The sequence below is a fragment of the Corvus hawaiiensis genome, chromosome 2, assembly GCF_020740725.1.
Source record: "Corvus hawaiiensis isolate bCorHaw1 chromosome 2, bCorHaw1.pri.cur, whole genome shotgun sequence".
Lineage (NCBI taxonomy): Eukaryota > Metazoa > Chordata > Aves > Passeriformes > Corvidae > Corvus > Corvus hawaiiensis.
Genome location: NC_063214.1, coordinates 63,669,410 through 63,683,195, shown reverse-complemented (window position 1 = coordinate 63,683,195; position 13,786 = coordinate 63,669,410). Strand labels below are relative to the sequence as shown.

Here is a 13,786-nt window from a genome sequence, read left to right as displayed (position 1 = left end):
TTCTGAATGAGTAATCTAAAACCACTAAAATTAGTTCCTGTCCATAAACAGGATTTTGTACTTGTCTCTGATCTTATTGATATTTTCTTCCTCTATAGATTTTTAAGAACTACTTTTTCTTATTTTGAGGCCACATCATTTCCTTTGTAAATGTTTTTACTATGGAAAATCATAGTCTCAACTCTTGTTTCCTTTTGGAGTTTAGAAACAGACTCTTGTTTCCCATTTAATTTTTTATATTTTTTTACCTCTCTCTCCTAAACTATTAGCTCTACAGAAAGAAAAACAGCACAAAGCAGACATTTTTCTCCCTGACCAAATAAACTCAAAGATTTTTGCTTGTTTTACATGAAAACACCATCTCTGGAACTCAACAGCTTTTAGATGTTCCAAGGGTTTCTTCTTCCATCTAAATGTGGTTTTCAAGAGAAGTCATACTCAAGGAAATTTGAAAGATGTCAAACATCTGAACAAATTAAAATATAATTTGTGATTGATATAGACTTTAATTGTTTTGGATTGATGTCAGAGATTCAGTATTTATATAAACACATCATTTATTATATAAAAGCATAATGAGTGTTTCCATTATCAAAAATGAAGGAATATGTTCCTAAAGTTTCTTCTTTTTCTTTTTACTTGCTTCAATCTATTTTCCATTTCTGTTTCAACTTATTCTATTATAGGTCAGAAATATTCCCAGAAATTTTTATAAATATTTAGTAGTTTGGGGTGTTTTCTTCTTAGTTTCTTTTTTGTTGTTGTTGTTTTGTTTGTATGTTTGTTTGTCTAATTTTGTATATTTTTTTCAGTTGCTTGACCGTTGCTTGAGAGATGTAGATCATCTTTTTGCAAAAGCTGCCTTTACCAACACTGTCAATAGAATATCAGCAAACACTTTTAATCACGTGTTCAATGATGAGACTTGGTGTTAACTTTAAAATAACATTCCTCTGTGACTTTCATAAATGTAAATTTTAAAATTTTAACTCTTTCTGTGCCAGGCAGTTAAAGTGATCTTGATGATCATCTTTCTTTCTGTACCATATTTTCACTGTTTCTGGATGCATTTGTAAGAAATGAGAAGAAAGGCTTACTTTTGGTCAGTTTTCCTTTCTTGTTTCTTGCTTCTTGTTTCTTTGCTTCCCTTGTAAATTCTGAAAATTTCGGCACCTGGTCTTCTGATCTCAGGACTAGACACTATTAGTCAAACATTCATTTTAACACCAGATTCTAGGTCAAAAAAAGGTTTTTTTCTTCTGGGGAGATTGGTAGCAACATCTTATTTTTAAATCTTTACTTCTTCCTTTGGGAACTGCAATCTGCTTCTCAGGATTATCTGGACGTTTTCACTCAAGCTCCCTGCTGTGGGAATTCATGCCTCAGAACACTGTCAATGCCCAGTAGAATGTGTGACTTCATCTCTGGCTGCAAAACTTTTTCAGCTGTTGTTCTAGAGGTCTCAAGTTCATACATTCTTTTGTGGGACTTGTGCTGTATGCTAAATAAGAAAAGTTGAGAAAGATATGGAGTTAATATTGTATAGAGCTTTCAGTGGTAAATTTTAGAGGTTCATTTCACCTAACATTTATGTGTTAGACATCTAAGTCTGAGCAGTTCACCTCAGGCTTCATTTATGGTTGTTGAAGATAAATATGCACTTCCAGAGGGTGACTGCTTTGATCTAATTTGCTTGCCTTTCATAGGGTGAGATTAATCTCTCTCTGGAGATGCCTGCTTCTTTTCATTGATGATAACACAGGCCCAAGATGACTAGTACAGCTCTAACCATTGAATTTTAAAGCACTGATGTTCAGGCAAACCAGTCCTCCCTGACATTTCTTTTATGACTGTCTGCACTTTGATATAATAACTAGTCCTTACAATTCAGCAAGAGTAGGGGCTGTTAAATGTCTTTGAAGTCTAACTCTTCTGATTGCTTTAGATTTGCCATTTTAGAAATAAATAAAATTTTTAAATGGTGCAGAAATATAGTTGCAATCATGGAAACGGATTGACTTCCACAACTGGAGTGCCACAATGGATGGCTAGAAAATTTTCAGAAGGGATAGGCAAGGAAGGAGAGGTGGTGGGGTAATTGTGCATGTTATGGAGTGTTTTGAATGATGGTGTTAATGATAAGGTTGAGTCTTTATGGGTAAGAATTGGGGAAAGGCCAACAAGGCAGATAACCTGGTAGGAGTTAACCAACCCAGACGAAAAGGCAAAAGACGACATACTTTTTATAGTTATAAAATATAAAATAATATTTTGTAAGAAGTCTCACAAAAGCCAGCCCTTTTCCCCGTGGTGGGCTTCAACTTACCAGATTTCTGCTGTAAAAACAGTACAGTGGAGAGGAAAGAGTCTGGGAGGTTCTCGCAATGTGTGGAAGGTTACTTCCTGAGACAGCTGGTGAGGCCGACAACTATGGAAGGTATTTCACTGGACCTGTTGTTTGTGAACAAAAGTTGTGCTAGGGGAGATATAGATTGGATATTAGAAAACATTTCTTCCCTGGAAAAGCTATCAAGCATTGACACAGGCTGTCCAGGAAAGTGTCTGAGTCACCAGGTCTGGAGATATTTAAAACATGTGCAGGTGTTGTGCTTAAGGACAGGGTTTAGTGGTACACTTGATAGTTTTATGGTTGGACTCAATGATCTTAAAGATATTTTCCAACCAAAATGATTCTTTGATTCTATATGGGGTTCTTTATTAACTTTTCTATTCTTGTTGTGTTTTATAAACTGTGTTTTTAAAAAACAAAACTAAAAATCTCACATACACACCCACATACTCACAAATGAGATACCCTCCCCACTCCAAATATCGGCTTGGGAACCTTTCAGAGGACAGATAGCACTTCTAGACTTTTATTTAATTACTTTCTTTAATCTTTTATTATTTTTTAAAATTTTGTTCATTTGTTCATTGGTTTATTTTAGTTGACAAGATTTATTGGGAATAGCATTCCTTAGGTATAAGGTTGTCTTTCTTGTCTAGTTAGCCATCCCATATGTACTGTCTTAAAGAGCAAATACTGCCTCTAAACCATTAATAGTTCCAATTTGCAAAGAGGTTTGAGATCATGAAAGGAAAGATGTTCTCTAATTATTATTATGAAAAAAATCAATATTTAACTATTTGCATATAGCTTCTACCTTTAAGGATATTTCTTAGGATAACCATAAAAATTTTCAGCGAAAGCTTTCCTAAGCTAAAGAATAGGATTAATGTAGCACTTCATACACTGTGTTACAAACAGCTGTGGAAGAGAAGACTTGAAAAAGCAGTAATTTAACCAAAGTAGTTTTTTTCATTTAATAGCACTTTTACCTGGAAAATTAGCAGAAGAAAACTTGAAGCAGGAAAACTTTATTTCAACATCTCCAGTACTATATTGGAATGTTGTATTTATTGCTATATGGGAATATTTATGAATAAATTCAAGAGAAACTATTAAAATGCCTCAGTTTCTTCTAATAAATATATAATAGCAGAGCCACTGAGGAGTTCAATGAATTACATCTTCCTATATCATGCTTCTAGGTGGGATTGCAATGAAAGAGGAGAAGAAAAATCCCTCTCCATTATCAGGGTAATTAGTTCTATAAATTCCTTTATGTCTTCAGTGAAGAAATGGGGTAATTACATTGTGAAATTTCATTTTCCTAAGGGGACACATTAATTTATGGGCAAATGTAATACTTGTTTCAGCACAAGGTTTCCACATTCTGTACATGTACTTCATTATGTAGAAAAGAAATTTTAAAGCACACAAGATTCTATGTATAGTACATAGTGTGGGGTTTTTTTATTTAGGCAATGTATTTTTAGCAAATCTCTTTGATTCCAACCTTCATTAAGTACACTGTAAGACTTAAAACAGAAAAACAACTTCTTTTGCTTTTAATCCTTGAGAGAAGAAAATATTCAATTTCTACATACATATTAAAGTTCATAAAATATCATTAAAAGCAGTAAGTGTGGTGGCAATTTAATTATTACAAAACACTATGGGTAGAATCAGGGCCCATGTTTTATTAAATTTTATTTCATGGGAAATATACTGTGGTAATTACTAACACAGCTTTATCTATCTTTCTATTATTCAAAGAGTAATATCACCTCTGTTAAAGGTTAATAACATTATTATTACTTAATTCACTAGAATTTATTGAATAATTTGGGCACTCTTGAGGTAGATAGCAGTCAATCTGAACAGACTGTTTTCTTATGTCTTCTTGTTATGTTCAAAATCTTGTGAATGGACAAAAAAAAGAAACCCATTACAAATAATGCTGTTTATGTCACCGAAATCTTAACAGTTCTACTCAAAAGTCATTATTAGGCTAGATCTGATTATTACAAGGAAAAAATTAATTGCAATGCAGTTAAAATGGTTGTGTACACATTCCTTACAGTCTACTCCTTTTCCTGGTGTCAGGTTCTCCCTCTTCCTGTTACTTGGTGGTTCTATAATAGCAGAAGTTGTGGGGATGCTCTGGTGAGTCATCTGTAGCTGGAGTCCTTTGCTGTGAGGAAAGTGATGCTCATGTTAATGGCTTCTTCCTCTGTCTAGGAGCCACTTGTGGTCCTTTCTATCTGTTTATTGACACACTTTTATGCTTTTTCTCTTTCTTCAAGAACTTACAGTTTCATGTTGTATCAAAATTACTATAAATTACTATATATGTTGCCCTTTATATACGTCATAAAAATATGTATTTATTTTCTTTCTGTTGACAAGATCAGTTTCACTCCAGGTCTGTATTTCTTTAAATGTCCATCACTAAATTGTTCACCGTTGTGGAGTCTCCAGTGCCACCCTGTGCCCTATGCCTTAAAGTCCCGTTGCTGTACTTCTCTCTGATACATCCCCAGTTCCCACCTCTCAAGAATATTATTGTACCAGACCTCTATTCCTCTGCTCTACATCATTATTTTAGAGTCATAAGCCTCTCATTCTACATAGAAGAACTAATAACTCCTCTATATATAAAATTGTTTTTACCTTACAACAACAACAAAAGTAAAATAAATTAGACATAAATACCTGGTCTGTAAGAGAAATTGTTACAGATAAACCAAGTCAAACAAAGCTGCAGGCAGATCAAGACAACTTCAGGCAGAGCAGACCTGACAAGCCTCAGCCCTGAAGCCAGGCAAACTCAGTACAGAGCTTACGGTCTATTACTAGCAAAGACAATATACTATCACCGAGCTACACAGTTACACCACTAAAGTTAGCAAATAACTCTGCCTGAAGTTCTGACTTCCCCTGGGAAGAAAGTAAGGTGGCTTTATGCCTCTGTGCACAATGAGCCCAAGTCTGTTCAATGCAGAGTTCCCTGTGCATGTGTGATAAGGCCGTTCTGTCAGATTTGGTGCACAGTGGCAGCTGGCTGCTATTTTCAACCTGGACACACAGACCCTAAAAGTCGTGTAGCTATCAGTGGTCTTTGGGGCAATGAGTGGTCAGGCTCTGACCACCAGTGGTCTTTCCTTGCAGCAGACTGTACATGCTGTTAAGATTCTGCCCTTACTGAGTAACATGATGGTTTTCAAAAGAGTCTGAATATAACCCCAGAAGCAGTTGTAAGAACGAATGGGACAATTCCCTCATCATTAAGTGCACACAAGTAAAACAGATGGGCAGTAGACTCAGGGGCTTTTTGAAGAGTCATCAGATTATTAGATTTTTCATCCTGTAAAGGAGTCAGTGGTGCACACATTTCTGGCTGTGTTCCTGCTTCCTAGCCCTTATTTGTATAGCTCTGCTCTCACAGTTGCTCAGGGGAAGACACCTCAGCAGTGTACTTTCTAAGACCATTTATTCCATCTGTTTTTGCAGCAACATATTTTATTACAATATATTATAATGCAAATGTCTTTAGCACTTTCCTCAGGTAAGTAGACAAAATTCACAATTTATCTTGGCAGGGAAATATGACCTTCTCTCAGGAGTTGGCTGCTGTAGTCACTGTTAGCCAGCACTACATTGCTGACCATCTTAAATAGGTACAACTGATTCCAGGAAAACCTCTTACTGAGAGCTAACTTGGGTATAGATGTGGAATACACCCAGTAGCATCACATGGTTATAGCCTGCAGGCTTCTGTGTGCATCTGCACTGCATAAACACTGTATAACCAACATATTGATTCTGTCCTGTAAGGCAGATGACTTAGGAGAAGACATTCATGTACATGTATATCTTGTCTCATCCAGAACAGAACTGATAGGATGAATTATACCTTTATGTCTCCCTTTGAAATATCTTTAGATTATATTTAATGTTATGCATACTCATAACTGTCCTGCTAAGTCTTTTGCTGTTAGGTTACACATAGAAGAACCAAGGGTCAAGGTCAGTCACTTCCAAACTATTGTCATGCTGAAGTGGGAAATTGCTATTAAATTTCTCCTCAAAGACCTAAGATGTAGATGCAGAGTTTGAATGTTTAATATTTTCATCAAGTGTGATTATTAGAGTATGGTCAGTAGAAGAGCAAATCACAGTAAAACAGTTGCACTGAATCAAGAAATGGTAAAAGGACATGCTCTAGATTACTGTTGTGTATGACGCCATATATAAAATGTAAGCAGTACTGTTGGCTGTACTTAAAAAATTAGATCACCATTTTATTGTGAGAGGCCTGATTGAGTGAATATATCAAGTTTCTACAACAGTATATCAGTCAGGACCTGTCAGAGAGCCAAAACATCACCCAGTTTAGTTTCCATATGTTGCATACATCCTGACAGGAGCAAAACCTCATACAGAACAGTTTATCACCTCCAGAGCCTCTACAATTTGTGACTAAATATGAATAATTCAGCCATGAGTAGTATACTCATGAACTATCCTCAAGAACTGAAAGTCTGAAGAAATCGCACCAGAATGGAATTATCCAAGGCTATTATTACAGATTCTCATTTCTAGTTAGAATATATTTTTGTTCTTGCTCCTAGAGGTCTTCATCTTCTGAATTTTCAACCATCAGTGAGTAATCGGAATGATACTCACCTGATCAGGGAAATAATTTTGCTTCTCACTTTTCAGATATATCTGATGTGTTATTAACTCTGTAATGAGAAAATAGCTTGCCTTTAACATTCTGTATATGTGAAACTTAGCATGCATCCGCCAAAAAAAAATTAGAATTTTTTTTAATGAGTCCCGTAAGTGTAATCTCCAAGATTTGCAGAATCTCATTTTTGTCCCTTAGTTACTCAAATTTGTTCTAATCAACAGAAATAGCTCTGCTTATTCCTGTCATAGAAGTATTCTTTGAGAAATAATGCAAATGTCAACTGCAACAGCGTGACTCAGAAGCGTGGGAGGCATCATCTCAGAAATGGCCCATAGCTATGAATCTTATTCCTGTAAAAGAATAACTTTAGACATTGCTCTCCTCCACCTTAAGTCCAGAACTCTTTGTTATGGCTTGAGAGAGTGATGTTATAGGTAGTCTTATTTTTTCATTTGTTTGGGCATTTTTTGCGGTGAAGGGAAATCTACAGTGGCAAAAGAGAGAAAACCAGCTCTACATCTATGTTCAAGCTAAGAAGATTGCTTGATTCTTCAAAAGGTTCAAGCTAAATGTCATTTCATTATGTCCCACTCAGGCATCATCTTGGGGAAAATGCTATATATGCATACCTTTTTTTCACCTTTCCTTCTCTTCTCATTTGCTCTTCTCATTTGCTCCTTTGACAAATGGAAGACAGAATAATTTTATAGGTTTATCCAAACAATGTCTCTCTTAAAAGATTAGAAATGGATTCTACAGTAAAATTCATTCATATTTCATAATTATTTTAGTTTGGAATGTCAAGAATGTTAGAAGCTGAAACTGTTTCCAGGTAAGTCCTGATTAGATGTGATAATCAAAACAGTCTTACTGGCTAGTGCGTGTAGCTCTCCAAAACTTCTGTAAGTATTGTTTAGGAACTCTGAGTAAGATAGGCCTGAAATTATCATGAATAATGAGGAGCCTGAGCCTAGTTCACTAATTTCAACCATTGTCCTGAAAAATGTTGAAATCACTGATTTCCCAACTCATGTTGAGAATCAGAATATGACTGGGTTAGTACAAACCACTGTTTGTACATTTACTATTATTAAACACAATATGCATTGCAGAGATATCAAATGGGAATATGAATGTAGTTTGGGGGTTTGGATTTTTTTTAGAGTTATTCCCACCTCCCAAATCCATTTACAGAAGCAATTATATATAATATTTGTATACAAGGCAATCTTTCAACTGAATAGTTTGTTTTGTATGCTGTATCAGATTGGTCAAAATTATTTTACAGGTACTCTAAACAAATTGCTCAACTGCATTTTGGATCTGCTGGATTTGCTGCTGGCAGTGATCTTTTCCATGGCTCCAGAAGCATTTGAGTTCTGTAACTTTCTGATTCCTAACTCAAGAACTACAGTTAGTTGAGAAGCTGATGCTGTTAATACTGACTCTGGGAAAAGGGCACAGAAGAAGAAATGGGTTTTTTTTCAGATGCTGGGTCATCAGTTTGAAATCCAGTCTTGTAATTCCTTCAAGTACTGGCTGTTCCTAGTTCCTACAGCTAATGGGAAAAGGTGCACTATAACTGTTAGTACTCCTAAGACACTCAGTCCCATGATGACAATTTTTGATTTAATGATCTAGCTTTGACAATCTACATTGTGCCCGTTGGCAATCCCCAGAGCTGTACACTTATCATGAAGTAGGTGTAGCAGCTGGAATGACCTTCTTGATATGCATAAAATCTTAATCCACTTTAAGCAACTAAGAACAGTCTCACCTTTACAACTTCATGGGCTGGCTAGCAAAGCTGCTCAGTCTCAATGATCTATGTTGCAAAGAGTTATGACAAGGTAAAAAACCAGTAAACATTGCTAGGTCATACGCCTTAACCACTGTGCTTCCTCAGAGCTCACACACTGGAGGTCAGAAATGAAAGCTAGAGAAGGCTAAATATAAATATGTTAAAGCATAAATAATTTATGCTACCAAAGCAAGAACATAATTAAGGTGACATTACGTTTCTTCCAGCCAGGAGGCATCTTTGTGAAAAGGTAAACAGAAAGTCAAGTGAATTTATCCACGGACAAAACTAACATGATCACTCATAAATATTTGCAAAAGGGCTCCCAAGATTGCTTACTGTGCTGTTATGCTGATAGTCATATGAGGAAATTGCTAACAATTTTGAAACAAAAAGATTTTATGAGGTTTACAGATGAGAGATTTACTTGTCAATGGATATGAAGATCATTTTACATTTTGCTTTGATTATTTCTACAAAGTGTTTATTTCATGTTGTATATTTGTTGAGGTCTCTCTTATAAAAAATATTACATTTGAAATTGTTATTAAATCTAAATTTACTATAACGAAGTACCTACCTTGTACTGAATTTTTAAAAATAGTTTAGTGAGTGGAAATAAGTGGATTTTTATATAACTCACTCACTCAGCAATTTTGCTGTTAAAACCAAATAGTTATTCTTAGAATACTACAACTACAGATGTAATGTTTCATAAAGTTCTGGAAAGATGAAATTCAATAACCAAAAGCAAAACCAGAAGTCAATATGGTTGCTCCTAGTTATGTTGCTCATGAAGCTCTTAGTAATGGACTGAGGGTCAAACCGGAATAAAATAAAAAATATTGACTATACAGACAAGTTTGGATATTTTTGTTCTGTATTAGGCACTACTTTTTCTAAAAAAGAATTTGCTTCTTCTTGGTGAAAATAAATTATTTATGATGAGAGTGGTGAGATATTACAACTGGTGGTGGGGTCAGTGGCTCTGACCAAGGAAGAGGTGACCGGTCCGGGGAGATGGTCCCAAAAGGAATCGCCTTCCGGAGGCCCGGTGTCTTCCCTCAGCTGCTGGCAGGAGGGCCCTTGCAGAGGCTGTCAGCTCTTTAGTGATATCAGCTCATGGTTTCAGCTCAGCTCTGCAGGGCAGCCTCCAGGCCAAGCCAGACCAGAGAGAGAGAGACGAGAGGCTCGTGTGGCTGGTTCCGCACGAAGGTAGGTTTATTGTGGGTCCCCTCCAGCGAAGGGGAAAGCCAGGGATGAGAAATCCCTCTGCACAGGGGCAGAGGGCTTGCTTTTATAGGGATACAGGGGATGGGTGAGGACCAATGGGTTATGAAGGATCTGCATAGGGTCTCCTAAAGGATTGTGGGTCTGTCTTTTCTCCCTGTGACCAAAGTGGTTGCCTTTCCAGGGAGTCCTGCTGGGCGATTGCGAAATCTCTTATCTCAGCAGAGATCCCTCCAGGGCAGGGGCTGGGCATACCCCACAGTGAGACACTTCAGAGCACAGAACTAGACCCAGGACTTCCATTATGTTTCACGAGTACAGAATATAGGGGAAGAAGTTGGTTAGACCATGGTGCTAATAATGCCAAGGTTGTGGGCTCTATCCCTGGAAGGGCCATTCACTTAAGAGCTGGACTTATTCCTTCCTTATCTGGAATTCCAGCAAAGAATCTCCCCTTTTTGCTTCTTCAATTGCCTCTGCCAGGAAGTTGTTATCAATGCACTCCATGAAACTATCTTGGTGGATTCTGCTCTGTGATGCTTCCCTCCCAGTGGATATTAGGATGATTACGGTCTACCATGAGGAGCATATCCTGCAAATATAATGCAACTTCATTAGTTGGAAGACATCTACAATGATAATGCCCACACTGATCTGGTCTCTAATCCTAACCCATTATCTCTCAGCCTGCTCAACACCTGTTCCTAGACAGAGCTTCGTGTACGCACAGTTTTTTTCTCACAAAAGGGCAGCTTCCTCTCTCCACTGTCCTGCTTTAGCAGTTGAGGTTTGACAGGAAGTGTTTTATTGAATATATACCATCAGAAAATCATCCCACATTTAAATAATAGAATCAAAGAGTCCACAGCACTGGAAAGCCTGTTACTTACCTGAAGATGAGTCATGGTATATCAAAGAGCAAGACTAACTCAAGTTTTTCAAAGAATTCTCTGTGAGATTCTCTTGGTTTTTGAGATCCTTCTTGACTGTAGGTAAAAAGAGATTTATAACTACAAGAGATAATCAGGAAATCAATTCAGTTTTATATGCTCCTGAAAGCCCAAGTGTTTCTTTTGTGGATTTCAATGAAGTTCTGTCATTATGAATAAGAGATGCTAGGTGATTTCAGTCAGGAATGTACCTCAATTTGAGTTGTTGTGATGAAGAAGAGAATTGAAAAGAAGACAAATTGCTACATTTTAACTCATAGGAGAATTTGAGAATTATTTTAAAAACTATTTTTAAAGGAAATATTTAATAGATTATCATTTTTGATCTCTTGACTTCAGAAAACAATATAGAATAAATATTTACTAATCAATTTAGAAAAAATATGACAAATATATTATTTTCATGAAAAATAAAATAAGTTGAAACAAAGGAAATAAATATTGATGTGTGTTCACAGCTTTGCTTAATCATTTCAGATCTGTTATATGGTGAGATAGTTGTTGGTGGCATTCAAAACAAATCTTCAAGACACACCTAACACTCTTTATTAAAAAGAATGAGATGAAGATAATAACTAAGAAGGTTATTTTCATTTAAATTTCCATGGAACAAACAGATGAAAAAAAGATTGGCTTATTGTGGGAGAAAAAGCTATAAATTTCCATGGTTGCTGGCTTGTAGATTTTTAAGGAACTGTGCAAATTGTTAAAGGAACAGAAGCTACTGACTGTTGAAAGCATCCTTTTTAATGGCAGCTAAATTCCATTAGGATGGGTTATGTGCTTTGATCCTTGCTTCTTATAAACAGCATGGTATTTAAGTTCCCAATACATGGTATTAGTCCCAGACTTTCAGATGGGAGTGACATCCATTCAAAATCAAATCTGTGCTTGCCTGTGATCTGCCCCTTTGAAATGGCTGTCATTTTAACTTCTTTCTTAGTAAAGAAGTAGAATAAAAGCAAGTAATATCCAGGTGCTTTGTTACACTTGTATCTGAACATTTCCTCTTTTTCTATTTTCCCAAGATGTGAGGGAGGATTTATCTACAGCAAAATATGTCAGGTGATCATAGGGAAAATGCTGGAACTTCCAAGACTGTTCTATAGAGCTGGATCTATTGGGTTCTTGGGGTTATTTTAAGCAAAGAACTGTTTATTTTAAGCAATTAAGACATTGGGTAACTTGTTTCCTAGATAACAAAACAAAGTAAAAATGGTGCACTGCATTCAGAAGTTTAGCTCCTGAAGCACATGTAGGCATTTTGAGTGTAACCAAGGTTGGAAAAAAAAATACCTGAGACCAGAGTTTTTGTATGATGTCAGGTAACAATTATTCAGGAGAACAATTTCCACAGTGTCCTAAATTCCCCTAATCAAATGGATGAAAATACTTAAACCTTTTATCTGAACACAGATTTTAAATAGGCACAGGATCATTTCCAAACTAAGAAAGACCTACAGACCAACAGTAAGATTCACATACTGTCAGAGAAGAAGTCTATATTGTCAGCAGAGGTCCGCAGATTATCCTGCTCAAGGTACTTCAATAACCTTACTGGTTCTGGTTGGTATACCTATACATATATATATATATATATGCATATATATATATTTAAATCTCTACTAAAAAGTCTTTTGACAATGTTTCAAACAAATAATTCAGACAATTCATCCCTTAAAGATGTTCCTTTTCCAAAATAAGAAACACAACAACTACAGGATATAACTTGAGAGCTTGCTCAAGTAAAAGAATAAATTTTAAGGAAAGGGGTGTTATCTTCTCATACTCATCTTTCAAAACAAAATTTAAAAAACCCCTACCTTATCACAAAGCAAATAATGATGCACTTAAAAAAAAAACCAAACATCTGGAGGAACTTTACCTCAGTAGTAATAGGTAGCAAATAAGTAGTAGCATTTCATAAGTAGTAGCATTTTCTTCCTCAATGTATTTAAACAGAATTTGGCACAGTAATATACGATCAGCAACACTATTGCTTCACACACAGTACTTCAATTATTTACTTGGAGATGTTTTGCTTTTCTTTTTCATTAAATATACTGTTAAAACAACAGAAAAATATATATCTGACTAGTGAGCAGCAAATGAAATCTGTGAAAACTTTTTTCAATCTGCACGTAAAGTTGGCAACACATCATGATTTAAAAAATACTTTTAGTTGGTTTGTTTTAAATTATAACTCGACATATATTTTTTCTGCTAATTAAATACCAATTTAATACTGGGTGATATTTTATTAACATGCAAAAGAATGCTTACTATTTAAATTGTAGGACTTTTATAATCTACAGATATTATGTGTTGTCTGCTTAGTCACCAAAACATAAAAGGAGGAGAAAAAAGACATACTATTCAGACTGTGTGTCCATCTCAACCACACGCTGTCTCTAAGTACTGAATATTAGATAGCATACAGCATACTATCCAAAACAGTACTAGTTTGTCTGATTTTATTCTTATATCCTTTAATTTCTAAGGAATTATTTCTAATTTCATACTGTCTGTCTTCTGTGGCTTGTCCCAGTAATAACACATTATTTCTTTTCATGGTCTGTGTACTAAAAGATAGAAGGTTGCTAACTGTTCAGCCTGCTAAATAATACAAGCCAGATTCTAAAAAAGAAAGCTAAATTAAGTTCCAGAGCTTTGAGAATTAAACCACCTTCAAAAATTGCACGTCAGTGCCTTTCTCCATCATGAAGTGCAATACAGACAAGCAGTTCTAATCCGCTGTTGCCCAG

At 35.8% G+C, this 13,786-nt stretch overlaps 2 long non-coding RNA genes across 2 annotated transcripts; both read right to left on the bottom strand.

Annotated features, from left to right (window-relative positions):
• Positions 1 to 524: 524 nt before the first annotated feature.
• LOC125321534 lies at positions 525 to 8,727 on the bottom strand. Its single transcript, XR_007201579.1, has 5 exons — positions 7,670 to 8,727; positions 7,034 to 7,092; positions 4,426 to 4,538; positions 2,327 to 2,476; positions 525 to 1,501 (listed from the first exon to the last, which is right to left on the bottom strand). It is a non-coding gene; the product is annotated as an uncharacterized LOC125321534 (long non-coding RNA).
• Positions 8,728 to 10,272: 1,545 nt separating this feature from the next.
• On the bottom strand, positions 10,273 to 13,120 carry LOC125322002. Its single transcript, XR_007201801.1, has 3 exons — positions 12,907 to 13,120; positions 10,962 to 11,081; positions 10,273 to 10,663 (listed from the first exon to the last, which is right to left on the bottom strand). It is a non-coding gene; the product is annotated as an uncharacterized LOC125322002 (long non-coding RNA).
• Between the last annotated feature and the right edge of the window lie 666 nt (positions 13,121 to 13,786).